The sequence below is a fragment of the Saccostrea echinata genome, unplaced genomic scaffold (assembly GCF_033153115.1).
Source record: "Saccostrea echinata isolate AGI-Se365-2 ecotype Australia unplaced genomic scaffold, CSIRO_AGI_Sech_v1 ptg000159c, whole genome shotgun sequence".
Classification (NCBI taxonomy): domain Eukaryota; kingdom Metazoa; phylum Mollusca; class Bivalvia; order Ostreida; family Ostreidae; genus Saccostrea; species Saccostrea echinata.
The window spans coordinates 36,755-52,204 of NW_026889908.1; the positions used below are offsets into that span (position 1 = coordinate 36,755).

General features: G+C 34.2%; 15 non-coding genes across 15 annotated transcripts; all 15 read right to left on the minus strand.

Annotated features, from left to right (window-relative positions):
• Positions 1 to 165: 165 nt before the first annotated feature.
• Positions 166 to 274, minus strand: LOC133177520 (U6 spliceosomal RNA). The gene has a single exon (XR_009719753.1). It is a non-coding gene; the product is annotated as a U6 spliceosomal RNA (small nuclear RNA).
• Positions 275 to 1,484: 1,210 nt separating this feature from the next.
• On the minus strand, positions 1,485 to 1,648 carry LOC133177487 (U1 spliceosomal RNA). Its single transcript, XR_009719721.1, has one exon. It is a non-coding gene; the product is annotated as a U1 spliceosomal RNA (small nuclear RNA).
• A 668-nt stretch (positions 1,649 to 2,316) lies between these two features.
• On the minus strand, positions 2,317 to 2,425 carry LOC133177521 (U6 spliceosomal RNA). Its single transcript, XR_009719754.1, has one exon. It is a non-coding gene; the product is annotated as a U6 spliceosomal RNA (small nuclear RNA).
• Positions 2,426 to 3,635: 1,210 nt separating this feature from the next.
• LOC133177488 (U1 spliceosomal RNA) lies at positions 3,636 to 3,799 on the minus strand. The gene has a single exon (XR_009719722.1). It is a non-coding gene; the product is annotated as a U1 spliceosomal RNA (small nuclear RNA).
• Positions 3,800 to 4,467: 668 nt separating this feature from the next.
• LOC133177522 (U6 spliceosomal RNA) lies at positions 4,468 to 4,576 on the minus strand. Its single transcript, XR_009719755.1, has one exon. It is a non-coding gene; the product is annotated as a U6 spliceosomal RNA (small nuclear RNA).
• A 1,210-nt stretch (positions 4,577 to 5,786) lies between these two features.
• LOC133177489 (U1 spliceosomal RNA) lies at positions 5,787 to 5,950 on the minus strand. The gene has a single exon (XR_009719724.1). It is a non-coding gene; the product is annotated as a U1 spliceosomal RNA (small nuclear RNA).
• Positions 5,951 to 6,617: 667 nt separating this feature from the next.
• On the minus strand, positions 6,618 to 6,726 carry LOC133177523 (U6 spliceosomal RNA). Its single transcript, XR_009719756.1, has one exon. It is a non-coding gene; the product is annotated as a U6 spliceosomal RNA (small nuclear RNA).
• A 1,210-nt stretch (positions 6,727 to 7,936) lies between these two features.
• LOC133177490 (U1 spliceosomal RNA) lies at positions 7,937 to 8,100 on the minus strand. The gene has a single exon (XR_009719725.1). It is a non-coding gene; the product is annotated as a U1 spliceosomal RNA (small nuclear RNA).
• A 669-nt stretch (positions 8,101 to 8,769) lies between these two features.
• Positions 8,770 to 8,878, minus strand: LOC133177526 (U6 spliceosomal RNA). The gene has a single exon (XR_009719758.1). It is a non-coding gene; the product is annotated as a U6 spliceosomal RNA (small nuclear RNA).
• A 1,210-nt stretch (positions 8,879 to 10,088) lies between these two features.
• On the minus strand, positions 10,089 to 10,252 carry LOC133177492 (U1 spliceosomal RNA). The gene has a single exon (XR_009719727.1). It is a non-coding gene; the product is annotated as a U1 spliceosomal RNA (small nuclear RNA).
• A 668-nt stretch (positions 10,253 to 10,920) lies between these two features.
• LOC133177527 (U6 spliceosomal RNA) lies at positions 10,921 to 11,029 on the minus strand. The gene has a single exon (XR_009719759.1). It is a non-coding gene; the product is annotated as a U6 spliceosomal RNA (small nuclear RNA).
• Positions 11,030 to 12,239: 1,210 nt separating this feature from the next.
• On the minus strand, positions 12,240 to 12,403 carry LOC133177493 (U1 spliceosomal RNA). The gene has a single exon (XR_009719728.1). It is a non-coding gene; the product is annotated as a U1 spliceosomal RNA (small nuclear RNA).
• Positions 12,404 to 13,071: 668 nt separating this feature from the next.
• LOC133177528 (U6 spliceosomal RNA) lies at positions 13,072 to 13,180 on the minus strand. Its single transcript, XR_009719760.1, has one exon. It is a non-coding gene; the product is annotated as a U6 spliceosomal RNA (small nuclear RNA).
• A 1,210-nt stretch (positions 13,181 to 14,390) lies between these two features.
• LOC133177494 (U1 spliceosomal RNA) lies at positions 14,391 to 14,554 on the minus strand. Its single transcript, XR_009719729.1, has one exon. It is a non-coding gene; the product is annotated as a U1 spliceosomal RNA (small nuclear RNA).
• Positions 14,555 to 15,221: 667 nt separating this feature from the next.
• On the minus strand, positions 15,222 to 15,330 carry LOC133177529 (U6 spliceosomal RNA). Its single transcript, XR_009719761.1, has one exon. It is a non-coding gene; the product is annotated as a U6 spliceosomal RNA (small nuclear RNA).
• Between the last annotated feature and the right edge of the window lie 120 nt (positions 15,331 to 15,450).

A 15,450-nucleotide genomic window follows, 5' to 3' on the forward strand; every position in this document is an offset into this window, starting at 1 on the left:
TATTTAAGAAATAATAATTAGTAATAATCAATATATATATATGGAATTCTTCCAAAACTTGCGTATCGTTCCAATTTTAAAAATAGGATAGACACTACATTGAAAATTGGCACAAAATACAGAAAATATAAAGAGAACAAATTTAAAAACTTTTTTAAAAATGAAAAAAATATGGAACGCTTCACGAATTTGCGTGTCATCCTTGCGCAGGGGCCATGCTAATCTTCTCTGTATCGTTCCAATTTTAATATATGTACTGCCGAAAAGCAAGTACAATACCTACTACTTTTTGCAACATATAAATACTATGGAACAGAGAGTAATATGAAATAGCCCTTTTAAATATTTGCATACTGTAAACAGCTGAAGAAACGTTAATACTACGTAACAGGAAAGGTAACTGCTACACATGTGCCTATGTGACTTACACATGTGCACACATGTGTAATGAATAAAAGGAAGGAAATAAAAATTAACTGGAGTGAGGGGGTGAATGGGGGTGGGGGGAGGGGTCATTGTGCAAGAAAAAAATCGATAGCTTTATTTAGAAAGCTAAAAACAAAGGAAAATAAAAGTAAATAATTCTAATTTTATCATATTTCATATCTATCAAGTTTTGCACTGAATTCTTATAATCCAGCTACAACCACGATTTTCTCCGATGCCCAGAAAAATGACTGTCGCATATATTATTGAGATATGGTTGGTCAATGCGCAGAATGATTAAATGATATTATCGAGAATGGTGAACGCGATTCTAACTAGTTGAAGTAAATTGAAAGGGAAAATAAAATTCACTAACCTTATATTACTTGCTCTTCGAGTCCTTATCAATTTTTATAGAATTTAATTTCCAACACGTAATCCAATGCACATTTAGCCAAAAAAATGACATCGCTGCTGTATGAAATTGACATCCACTTTGATATATGAACAATTTCCTTTCACTTCCTTACACTGAATAAGAAATATTCACAAGAAAATTGGATTCTAAACTTCTCTGACGACCGCATGACAATCTCCACACTTTTGTTGTCACGGACACGACGTCACAGTAGGCATTACGTGAACCAAAGGCTACGGTCAAAGGGACGTAACTCCATCTTACTTGTATGCACATTTTTTCACGTGATCCCCGGATAACGTAAAGACACTAAGTACGCGTGTGTAAAAATAGAAGAACATGATTTTTTTATTAAATATAATTGAAAATACACACAAACAAACCAAAAACAAAGCAATAAAAATAAAATGAAATAAAATAACAAATATAGCTATACTGAGCTATTGAATCATAACAAACTAATTCATATAAAAATTGATTAACAATAACAAGAATAGAATAAACGTCTTAAATATCTACATGCAGTAAATAAAATTCATGCACAATGATACTGAAATTGTAAAAATATTAATTACTATTGCAGTTTTATATATGTGATAGGGTGTGGATAGTTTTTTCTCTTATTCTACATTTATTTATCCAGGGGTAAGCGCGAACGCAGACCCCCACACTTAAAAATTACGTGCCCGAGTCGCCCGCATTTGGGGCGATCGCAGGGTTCAGCCGATCCGGAGTGCAATGGAAAGGCCTCGCCCTGGAGGGACCCCCTACTTGATCAGGGTGCCCTCTGCACCAGGTAAGTATGAAAAGTGTAGTTGATACAGAAACTTAAAACTATGGCGCTGCGCAGAAAATTTGTGTTTAAGAGACCAGGGACGGTTTTATAGAATCAATGTCGCACGGATAGGCCTAAAAATGCAACATCCCCCTCCCAAATCACGCGCTCACCTTTAAATTTGACCTCTGTGTAGCAATCGCATATTTTACCTATCCTCATACATCTTTCCTACACATACTCCGTTTTTCTAAATGCGACGTACTGTCAACGTTTTCCATTCGTACTCTCAGCGTTTTAGTACTATCACCTGTATACCATATATAGTGCACTAGAATTTAAAGATTATTAATCTATTGATAAATAGAAATGACAATTAATAAGCAAAATATGAAAAAAAAAAAAAAAAAGAAAGAAAGAAAAGAAAAAGAAAGAACAAAAATAAAGAAAATGATAAATAGTAGTGTCTATCAACTCCCCCCCCCCCTCCCCCCCTCCCGTTTGATTTAATTTTGTTGACTTCCTTTTGATTTATTTAAGAAATAATAATTAGTAATAATCAATATATATATATGGAATTCTTCCAAAACTTGCGTATCGTTCCAATTTTAAAAATAGGATAGACACTACATTGAAAATTGGCACAAAATACAGAAAATATAAAGAGAACAAATTTAAAAACTTTTTTAAAAATGAAAAAAATATGGAACGCTTCACGAATTTGCGTGTCATCCTTGCGCAGGGGCCATGCTAATCTTCTCTGTATCGTTCCAATTTTAATATATGTACTGCCGAAAAGCAAGTACAATACCTACTACTTTTTGCAACATATAAATACTATGGAACAGAGAGTAATATGAAATAGCCCTTTTAAATATTTGCATACTGTAAACAGCTGAAGAAACGTTAATACTACGTAACAGGAAAGGTAACTGCTACACATGTGCCTATGTGACTTACACATGTGCACACATGTGTAATGAATAAAAGGAAGGAAATAAAAATTAACTGGAGTGAGGGGGTGAATGGGGGTGGGGGGAGGGGTCATTGTGCAAGAAAAAAATCGATAGCTTTATTTAGAAAGCTAAAAACAAAGGAAAATAAAAGTAAATAATTCTAATTTTATCATATTTCATATCTATCAAGTTTTGCACTGAATTCTTATAATCCAGCTACAACCACGATTTTCTCCGATGCCCAGAAAAATGACTGTCGCATATATTATTGAGATATGGTTGGTCAATGCGCAGAATGATTAAATGATATTATCGAGAATGGTGAACGCGATTCTAACTAGTTGAAGTAAATTGAAAGGGAAAATAAAATTCACTAACCTTATATTACTTGCTCTTCGAGTCCTTATCAATTTTTATAGAATTTAATTTCCAACACGTAATCCAATGCACATTTAGCCAAAAAAATGACATCGCTGCTGTATGAAATTGACATCCACTTTGATATATGAACAATTTCCTTTCACTTCCTTACACTGAATAAGAAATATTCACAAGAAAATTGGATTCTAAACTTCTCTGACGACCGCATGACAATCTCCACACTTTTGTTGTCACGGACACGACGTCACAGTAGGCATTACGTGAACCAAAGGCTACGGTCAAAGGGACGTAACTCCATCTTACTTGTATGCACATTTTTTCACGTGATCCCCGGATAACGTAAAGACACTAAGTACGCGTGTGTAAAAATAGAAGAACATGATTTTTTTATTAAATATAATTGAAAATACACACAAACAAACCAAAAACAAAGCAATAAAAATAAAATGAAATAAAATAACAAATATAGCTATACTGAGCTATTGAATCATAACAAACTAATTCATATAAAAATTGATTAACAATAACAAGAATAGAATAAACGTCTTAAATATCTACATGCAGTAAATAAAATTCATGCACAATGATACTGAAATTGTAAAAATATTAATTACTATTGCAGTTTTATATATGTGATAGGGTGTGGATAGTTTTTTCTCTTATTCTACATTTATTTATCCAGGGGTAAGCGCGAACGCAGACCCCCACACTTAAAAATTACGTGCCCGAGTCGCCCGCATTTGGGGCGATCGCAGGGTTCAGCCGATCCGGAGTGCAATGGAAAGGCCTCGCCCTGGAGGGACCCCCTACTTGATCAGGGTGCCCTCTGCACCAGGTAAGTATGAAAAGTGTAGTTGATACAGAAACTTAAAACTATGGCGCTGCGCAGAAAATTTGTGTTTAAGAGACCAGGGACGGTTTTATAGAATCAATGTCGCACGGATAGGCCTAAAAATGCAACATCCCCCTCCCAAATCACGCGCTCACCTTTAAATTTGACCTCTGTGTAGCAATCGCATATTTTACCTATCCTCATACATCTTTCCTACACATACTCCGTTTTTCTAAATGCGACGTACTGTCAACGTTTTCCATTCGTACTCTCAGCGTTTTAGTACTATCACCTGTATACCATATATAGTGCACTAGAATTTAAAGATTATTAATCTATTGATAAATAGAAATGACAATTAATAAGCAAAATATGAAAAAAAAAAAAAAAAAGAAAGAAAGAAAAGAAAAAGAAAGAACAAAAATAAAGAAAATGATAAATAGTAGTGTCTATCAACTCCCCCCCCCCCTCCCCCCCTCCCGTTTGATTTAATTTTGTTGACTTCCTTTTGATTTATTTAAGAAATAATAATTAGTAATAATCAATATATATATATGGAATTCTTCCAAAACTTGCGTATCGTTCCAATTTTAAAAATAGGATAGACACTACATTGAAAATTGGCACAAAATACAGAAAATATAAAGAGAACAAATTTAAAAACTTTTTTAAAAATGAAAAAAATATGGAACGCTTCACGAATTTGCGTGTCATCCTTGCGCAGGGGCCATGCTAATCTTCTCTGTATCGTTCCAATTTTAATATATGTACTGCCGAAAAGCAAGTACAATACCTACTACTTTTTGCAACATATAAATACTATGGAACAGAGAGTAATATGAAATAGCCCTTTTAAATATTTGCATACTGTAAACAGCTGAAGAAACGTTAATACTACGTAACAGGAAAGGTAACTGCTACACATGTGCCTATGTGACTTACACATGTGCACACATGTGTAATGAATAAAAGGAAGGAAATAAAAATTAACTGGAGTGAGGGGGTGAATGGGGGTGGAGGGAGGGGTCATTGTGCAAGAAAAAAATCGATAGCTTTATTTAGAAAGCTAAAAACAAAGGAAAATAAAAGTAAATAATTCTAATTTTATCATATTTCATATCTATCAAGTTTTGCACTGAATTCTTATAATCCAGCTACAACCACGATTTTCTCCGATGCCCAGAAAAATGACTGTCGCATATATTATTGAGATATGGTTGGTCAATGCGCAGAATGATTAAATGATATTATCGAGAATGGTGAACGCGATTCTAACTAGTTGAAGTAAATTGAAAGGGAAAATAAAATTCACTAACCTTATATTACTTGCTCTTCGAGTCCTTATCAATTTTTATAGAATTTAATTTCCAACACGTAATCCAATGCACATTTAGCCAAAAAAATGACATCGCTGCTGTATGAAATTGACATCCACTTTGATATATGAACAATTTCCTTTCACTTCCTTACACTGAATAAGAAATATTCACAAGAAAATTGGATTCTAAACTTCTCTGACGACCGCATGACAATCTCCACACTTTTGTTGTCACGGACACGACGTCACAGTAGGCATTACGTGAACCAAAGGCTACGGTCAAAGGGACGTAACTCCATCTTACTTGTATGCACATTTTTTCACGTGATCCCCGGATAACGTAAAGACACTAAGTACGCGTGTGTAAAAATAGAAGAACATGATTTTTTTATTAAATATAATTGAAAATACACACAAACAAACCAAAAACAAAGCAATAAAAATAAAATGAAATAAAATAACAAATATAGCTATACTGAGCTATTGAATCATAACAAACTAATTCATATAAAAATTGATTAACAATAACAAGAATAGAATAAACGTCTTAAATATCTACATGCAGTAAATAAAATTCATGCACAATGATACTGAAATTGTAAAAATATTAATTACTATTGCAGTTTTATATATGTGATAGGGTGTGGATAGTTTTTTCTCTTATTCTACATTTATTTATCCAGGGGTAAGCGCGAACGCAGACCCCCACACTTAAAAATTACGTGCCCGAGTCGCCCGCATTTGGGGCGATCGCAGGGTTCAGCCGATCCGGAGTGCAATGGAAAGGCCTCGCCCTGGAGGGACCCCCTACTTGATCAGGGTGCCCTCTGCACCAGGTAAGTATGAAAAGTGTAGTTGATACAGAAACTTAAAACTATGGCGCTGCGCAGAAAATTTGTGTTTAAGAGACCAGGGACGGTTTTATAGAATCAATGTCGCACGGATAGGCCTAAAAATGCAACATCCCCCTCCCAAATCACGCGCTCACCTTTAAATTTGACCTCTGTGTAGCAATCGCATATTTTACCTATCCTCATACATCTTTCCTACACATACTCCGTTTTTCTAAATGCGACGTACTGTCAACGTTTTCCATTCGTACTCTCAGCGTTTTAGTACTATCACCTGTATACCATATATAGTGCACTAGAATTTAAAGATTATTAATCTATTGATAAATAGAAATGACAATTAATAAGCAAAATATGAAAAAAAAAAAAAAAAGAAAGAAAGAAAAGAAAAAGAAAGAACAAAAATAAAGAAAATGATAAATAGTAGTGTCTATCAACTCCCCCCCCCCCTCCCCCCCTCCCGTTTGATTTAATTTTGTTGACTTCCTTTTGATTTATTTAAGAAATAATAATTAGTAATAATCAATATATATATATGGAATTCTTCCAAAACTTGCGTATCGTTCCAATTTTAAAAATAGGATAGACACTACATTGAAAATTGGCACAAAATACAGAAAATATAAAGAGAACAAATTTAAAAACTTTTTTAAAAATGAAAAAAATATGGAACGCTTCACGAATTTGCGTGTCATCCTTGCGCAGGGGCCATGCTAATCTTCTCTGTATCGTTCCAATTTTAATATATGTACTGCCGAAAAGCAAGTACAATACCTACTACTTTTTGCAACATATAAATACTATGGAACAGAGAGTAATATGAAATAGCCCTTTTAAATATTTGCATACTGTAAACAGCTGAAGAAACGTTAATACTACGTAACAGGAAAGGTAACTGCTACACATGTGCCTATGTGACTTACACATGTGCACACATGTGTAATGAATAAAAGGAAGGAAATAAAAATTAACTGGAGTGAGGGGGTGAATGGGGGTGGGGGGAGGGGTCATTGTGCAAGAAAAAAATCGATAGCTTTATTTAGAAAGCTAAAAACAAAGGAAAATAAAAGTAAATAATTCTAATTTTATCATATTTCATATCTATCAAGTTTTGCACTGAATTCTTATAATCCAGCTACAACCACGATTTTCTCCGATGCCCAGAAAAATGACTGTCGCATATATTATTGAGATATGGTTGGTCAATGCGCAGAATGATTAAATGATATTATCGAGAATGGTGAACGCGATTCTAACTAGTTGAAGTAAATTGAAAGGGAAAATAAAATTCACTAACCTTATATTACTTGCTCTTCGAGTCCTTATCAATTTTTATAGAATTTAATTTCCAACACGTAATCCAATGCACATTTAGCCAAAAAAATGACATCGCTGCTGTATGAAATTGACATCCACTTTGATATATGAACAATTTCCTTTCACTTCCTTACACTGAATAAGAAATATTCACAAGAAAATTGGATTCTAAACTTCTCTGACGACCGCATGACAATCTCCACACTTTTGTTGTCACGGACACGACGTCACAGTAGGCATTACGTGAACCAAAGGCTACGGTCAAAGGGACGTAACTCCATCTTACTTGTATGCACATTTTTTCACGTGATCCCCGGATAACGTAAAGACACTAAGTACGCGTGTGTAAAAATAGAAGAACATGATTTTTTTATTAAATATAATTGAAAATACACACAAACAAACCAAAAACAAAGCAATAAAAATAAAATGAAATAAAATAACAAATATAGCTATACTGAGCTATTGAATCATAACAAACTAATTCATATAAAAATTGATTAACAATAACAAGAATAGAATAAACGTCTTAAATATCTACATGCAGTAAATAAAATTCATGCACAATGATACTGAAATTGTAAAAATATTAATTACTATTGCAGTTTTATATATGTGATAGGGTGTGGATAGTTTTTTCTCTTATTCTACATTTATTTATCCAGGGGTAAGCGCGAACGCAGACCCCCACACTTAAAAATTACGTGCCCGAGTCGCCCGCATTTGGGGCGATCGCAGGGTTCAGCCGATCCGGAGTGCAATGGAAAGGCCTCGCCCTGGAGGGACCCCCTACTTGATCAGGGTGCCCTCTGCACCAGGTAAGTATGAAAAGTGTAGTTGATACAGAAACTTAAAACTATGGCGCTGCGCAGAAAATTTGTGTTTAAGAGACCAGGGACGGTTTTATAGAATCAATGTCGCACGGATAGGCCTAAAAATGCAACATCCCCCTCCCAAATCACGCGCTCACCTTTAAATTTGACCTCTGTGTAGCAATCGCATATTTTACCTATCCTCATACATCTTTCCTACACATACTCCGTTTTTCTAAATGCGACGTACTGTCAACGTTTTCCATTCGTACTCTCAGCGTTTTAGTACTATCACCTGTATACCATATATAGTGCACTAGAATTTAAAGATTATTAATCTATTGATAAATAGAAATGACAATTAATAAGCAAAATATGAAAAAAAAAAAAAAAAAAGAAAGAAAGAAAAGAAAAAGAAAGAACAAAAATAAAGAAAATGATAAATAGTAGTGTCTATCAACTCCCCCCCCCCCTCCCCCCCTCCCGTTTGATTTAATTTTGTTGACTTCCTTTTGATTTATTTAAGAAATAATAATTAGTAATAATCAATATATATATATGGAATTCTTCCAAAACTTGCGTATCGTTCCAATTTTAAAAATAGGATAGACACTACATTGAAAATTGGCACAAAATACAGAAAATATAAAGAGAACAAATTTAAAAACTTTTTTAAAAATGAAAAAAATATGGAACGCTTCACGAATTTGCGTGTCATCCTTGCGCAGGGGCCATGCTAATCTTCTCTGTATCGTTCCAATTTTAATATATGTACTGCCGAAAAGCAAGTACAATACCTACTACTTTTTGCAACATATAAATACTATGGAACAGAGAGTAATATGAAATAGCCCTTTTAAATATTTGCATACTGTAAACAGCTGAAGAAACGTTAATACTACGTAACAGGAAAGGTAACTGCTACACATGTGCCTATGTGACTTACACATGTGCACACATGTGTAATGAATAAAAGGAAGGAAATAAAAATTAACTGGAGTGAGGGGGTGAATGGGGGTGGGGGGAGGGGTCATTGTGCAAGAAAAAAATCGATAGCTTTATTTAGAAAGCTAAAAACAAAGGAAAATAAAAGTAAATAATTCTAATTTTATCATATTTCATATCTATCAAGTTTTGCACTGAATTCTTATAATCCAGCTACAACCACGATTTTCTCCGATGCCCAGAAAAATGACTGTCGCATATATTATTGAGATATGGTTGGTCAATGCGCAGAATGATTAAATGATATTATCGAGAATGGTGAACGCGATTCTAACTAGTTGAAGTAAATTGAAAGGGAAAATAAAATTCACTAACCTTATATTACTTGCTCTTCGAGTCCTTATCAATTTTTATAGAATTTAATTTCCAACACGTAATCCAATGCACATTTAGCCAAAAAAATGACATCGCTGCTGTATGAAATTGACATCCACTTTGATATATGAACAATTTCCTTTCACTTCCTTACACTGAATAAGAAATATTCACAAGAAAATTGGATTCTAAACTTCTCTGACGACCGCATGACAATCTCCACACTTTTGTTGTCACGGACACGACGTCACAGTAGGCATTACGTGAACCAAAGGCTACGGTCAAAGGGACGTAACTCCATCTTACTTGTATGCACATTTTTTCACGTGATCCCCGGATAACGTAAAGACACTAAGTACGCGTGTGTAAAAATAGAAGAACATGATTTTTTTATTAAATATAATTGAAAATACACACAAACAAACCAAAAACAAAGCAATAAAAATAAAATGAAATAAAATAACAAATATAGCTATACTGAGCTATTGAATCATAACAAACTAATTCATATAAAAATTGATTAACAATAACAAGAATAGAATAAACGTCTTAAATATCTACATGCAGTAAATAAAATTCATGCACAATGATACTGAAATTGTAAAAATATTAATTACTATTGCAGTTTTATATATGTGATAGGGTGTGGATAGTTTTTTCTCTTATTCTACATTTATTTATCCAGGGGTAAGCGCGAACGCAGACCCCCACACTTAAAAATTACGTGCCCGAGTCGCCCGCATTTGGGGCGATCGCAGGGTTCAGCCGATCCGGAGTGCAATGGAAAGGCCTCGCCCTGGAGGGACCCCCTACTTGATCAGGGTGCCCTCTGCACCAGGTAAGTATGAAAAGTGTAGTTGATACAGAAACTTAAAACTATGGCGCTGCGCAGAAAATTTGTGTTTAAGAGACCAGGGACGGTTTTATAGAATCAATGTCGCACGGATAGGCCTAAAAATGCAACATCCCCCTCCCAAATCACGCGCTCACCTTTAAATTTGACCTCTGTGTAGCAATCGCATATTTTACCTATCCTCATACATCTTTCCTACACATACTCCGTTTTTCTAAATGCGACGTACTGTCAACGTTTTCCATTCGTACTCTCAGCGTTTTAGTACTATCACCTGTATACCATATATAGTGCACTAGAATTTAAAGATTATTAATCTATTGATAAATAGAAATGACAATTAATAAGCAAAATATGAAAAAAAAAAAAAAAAAGAAAGAAAGAAAAGAAAAAGAAAGAACAAAAATAAAGAAAATGATAAATAGTAGTGTCTATCAACTCCCCCCCCCCCTCCCCCCCTCCCGTTTGATTTAATTTTGTTGACTTCCTTTTGATTTATTTAAGAAATAATAATTAGTAATAATCAATATATATATATGGAATTCTTCCAAAACTTGCGTATCGTTCCAATTTTAAAAATAGGATAGACACTACATTGAAAATTGGCACAAAATACAGAAAATATAAAGAGAACAAATTTAAAAACTTTTTTAAAAATGAAAAAAATATGGAACGCTTCACGAATTTGCGTGTCATCCTTGCGCAGGGGCCATGCTAATCTTCTCTGTATCGTTCCAATTTTAATATATGTACTGCCGAAAAGCAAGTACAATACCTACTACTTTTTGCAACATATAAATACTATGGAACAGAGAGTAATATGAAATAGCCCTTTTAAATATTTGCATACTGTAAACAGCTGAAGAAACGTTAATACTACGTAACAGGAAAGGTAACTGCTACACATGTGCCTATGTGACTTACACATGTGCACACATGTGTAATGAATAAAAGGAAGGAAATAAAAATTAACTGGAGTGAGGGGGTGAATGGGGGTGGGGGGAGGGGTCATTGTGCAAGAAAAAAATCGATAGCTTTATTTAGAAAGCTAAAAACAAAGGAAAATAAAAGTAAATAATTCTAATTTTATCATATTTCATATCTATCAAGTTTTGCACTGAATTCTTATAATCCAGCTACAACCACGATTTTCTCCGATGCCCAGAAAAATGACTGTCGCATATATTATTGAGATATGGTTGGTCAATGCGCAGAATGATTAAATGATATTATCGAGAATGGTGAACGCGATTCTAACTAGTTGAAGTAAATTGAAAGGGAAAATAAAATTCACTAACCTTATATTACTTGCTCTTCGAGTCCTTATCAATTTTTATAGAATTTAATTTCCAACACGTAATCCAATGCACATTTAGCCAAAAAAATGACATCGCTGCTGTATGAAATTGACATCCACTTTGATATATGAACAATTTCCTTTCACTTCCTTACACTGAATAAGAAATATTCACAAGAAAATTGGATTCTAAACTTCTCTGACGACCGCATGACAATCTCCACACTTTTGTTGTCACGGACACGACGTCACAGTAGGCATTACGTGAACCAAAGGCTACGGTCAAAGGGACGTAACTCCATCTTACTTGTATGCACATTTTTTCACGTGATCCCCGGATAACGTAAAGACACTAAGTACGCGTGTGTAAAAATAGAAGAACATGATTTTTTTATTAAATATAATTGAAAATACACACAAACAAACCAAAAACAAAGCAATAAAAATAAAATGAAATAAAATAACAAATATAGCTATACTGAGCTATTGAATCATAACAAACTAATTCATATAAAAATTGATTAACAATAACAAGAATAGAATAAACGTCTTAAATATCTACATGCAGTAAATAAAATTCATGCACAATGATACTGAAATTGTAAAAATATTAATTACTATTGCAGTTTTATATATGTGATAGGGTGTGGATAGTTTTTTCTCTTATTCTACATTTATTTATCCAGGGGTAAGCGCGAACGCAGACCCCCACACTTAAAAATTACGTGCCCGAGTCGCCCGCATTTGGGGCGATCGCAGGGTTCAGCCGATCCGGAGTGCAATGGAAAGGCCTCGCCCTGGAGGGACCCCCTACTTGATCAGGGTGCCCTCTGCACCAGGTAAGTATGAAAAGTGTAGTTGATACAGAAACTTAAAACTATGGCGCTGCGCAGAAAATTTGTGTTTAAGAGACCAGGGACGGTTTTATAGAATCAATGTCGCACGGATAGGCCTAAAAATGCAACATCCCCCTCCCAAATCACGCGCTCACCTTTAAATTTGACCTCTGTGTAGCAATCGCATATTTTACCTATCCTCATACATCTTTCCTACACATACTCCGTTTTTCTAAATGCGACGTACTGTCAACGTTTTCCATTCGTACTCTCAGCGTTTTAGTACTATCACCTGTATACCATATATAGTGCACTAGAATTTAAAGATTATTAATCTATTGATAAATAGAAATGACAATTAATAAGCAAAATATGAAAAAAAAAAAAAAAAAGAAAGAAAGAAAAGAAAAAGAAAGAACAAAAATAAAGAAAATGATAAATAGTAGTGTCTATCAACTCCCCCCCCCCCTCCCCCCCTCCCGTTTGATTTAATTTTGTTGACTTCCTTTTGATTTATTTAAGAAATAATAATTAGTAATAATCAATATATATATATGGAATTCTTCCAAAACTTGCGTATCGTTCCAATTTTAAAAATAGGATAGACACTACATTGAAAATTGGCACAAAATACAGAAAATATAAAGAGAACAAATTTAAAAACTTTTTTAAAAATGAAAAAAATATGGAACGCTTCACGAATTTGCGTGTCATCCTTGCGCAGGGGCCATGCTAATCTTCTCTGTATCGTTCCAATTTTAATATATGTACTGCCGAAAAGCAAGTACAATACCTACTACTTTTTGCAACATATAAATACTATGGAACAGAGAGTAATATGAAATAGCCCTTTTAAATATTTGCATACTGTAAACAGCTGAAGAAACGTTAATACTACGTAACAGGAAAGGTAACTGCTACACATGTGCCTATGTGACTTACACATGTGCACACATGTGTAATGAATAAAAGGAAGGAAATAAAAATTAACTGGAGTGAGGGGGTGAATGGGGGTGGAGGGAGGGGTCATTGTGCAAGAAAAAAATCGATAGCTTTATTTAGAAAGCTAAAAACAAAGGAAAATAAAAGTAAATAATTCTAATTTTATCATATTTCATATCTATCAAGTTTTGCACTGAATTCTTATAATCCAGCTACAACCACGATTTTCTCCGATGCCCAGAAAAATGACTGTCGCATATATTATTGAGATATGGTTGGTCAATGCGCAGAATGATTAAATGATATTATCGAGAATGGTGAACGCGATTCTAACTAGTTGAAGTAAATTGAAAGGGAAAATAAAATTCACTAACCTTATATTACTTGCTCTTCGAGTCCTTATCAATTTTTATAGAATTTAATTTCCAACACGTAATCCAATGCACATTTAGCCAAAAAAATGACATCGCTGCTGTATGAAATTGACATCCACTTTGATATATGAACAATTTCCTTTCACTTCCTTACACTGAATAAGAAATATTCACAAGAAAATTGGATTCTAAACTTCTCTGACGACCGCATGACAATCTCCACACTTTTGTTGTCACGGACACGACGTCACAGTAGGCATTACGTGAACCAAAGGCTACGGTCAAAGGGACGTAACTCCATCTTACTTGTATGCACATTTTTTCACGTGATCCCCGGATAACGTAAAGACACTAAGTACGCGTGTGTAAAAATAGAAGAACATGATTTTTTTATTAAATATAATTGAAAATACACACAAACAAACCAAAAACAAAGCAATAAAAATAAAATGAAATAAAATAACAAATATAGCTATACTGAGCTATTGAATCATAACAAACTAATTCATATAAAAATTGATTAACAATAACAAGAATAGAATAAACGTCTTAAATATCTACATGCAGTAAATAAAATTCATGCACAATGATACTGAAATTGTAAAAATATTAATTACTATTGCAGTTTTATATATGTGATAGGGTGTGGATAGTTTTTTCTCTTATTCTACATTTATTTATCCAGGGGTAAGCGCGAACGCAGACCCCCACACTTAAAAATTACGTGCCCGAGTCGCCCGCATTTGGGGCGATCGCAGGGTTCAGCCGATCCGGAGTGCAATGGAAAGGCCTCGCCCTGGAGGGACCCCCTACTTGATCAGGGTGCCCTCTGCACCAGGTAAGTATGAAAAGTGTAGTTGATACAGAAACTTAAAACTATGGCGCTGCGCAGAAAATTTGTGTTTAAGAGACCAGGGACGGTTTTATAGAATCAATGTCGCACGGATAGGCCTAAAAATGCAACATCCCCCTCCCAAATCACGCGCTCACCTTTAAATTTGACCTCTGTGTAGCAATCGCATATTTTACCTATCCTCATACATCTTTCCTACACATACTCCGTTTTTCTAAATGCGACGTACTGTCAACGTTTTCCATTCGTACTCTCAGCGTTTTAGTACTATCACCTGTATACCATATATAGTGCACTAGAATTTAAAGATTATTAATCTATTGATAAATAGAAATGACAATTAATAAGCAAAATATGAAAAAAAAAAAAAAAAGAAAGAAAGAAAAGAAAAAGAAAGAACAAAAATAAAGAAAATGATAAATAGTAGTGTCTATCAACTCCCCCCCCCCCTCCCCCCCTCCCGTTTGATTTAATTTTGTTGACTTCCTTTTGATTTATTTAAGAAATAATAATTAGTAATAATCAATATATATATATGGAATTCTTCCAAAACTTGCGTATCGTTCCAATTTTAAAAATAGGATAGACACTACATTGAAAATTGGCACAAAATACAGAAAATATAAAGAGAACAAATTTAAAAACTTTTTTAAAAATGAAAAAAATATGGAACGCTTCACGAATTTGCGTGTCATCCTTGCGCAGGGGCCATGCTAATCTTCTCTGTATCGTTCCAATTTTAATATATGTACTGCCGAAAAGCAAGTACAATACCTACTACTTTTTGCAACATATAAATACTATGGAACAGAGAGTAATATGAAATAGCCCTTTTAAATATTTGCATACTGTAAACAGCTGAAGAAACGTTAATACTACGTAACAGGAA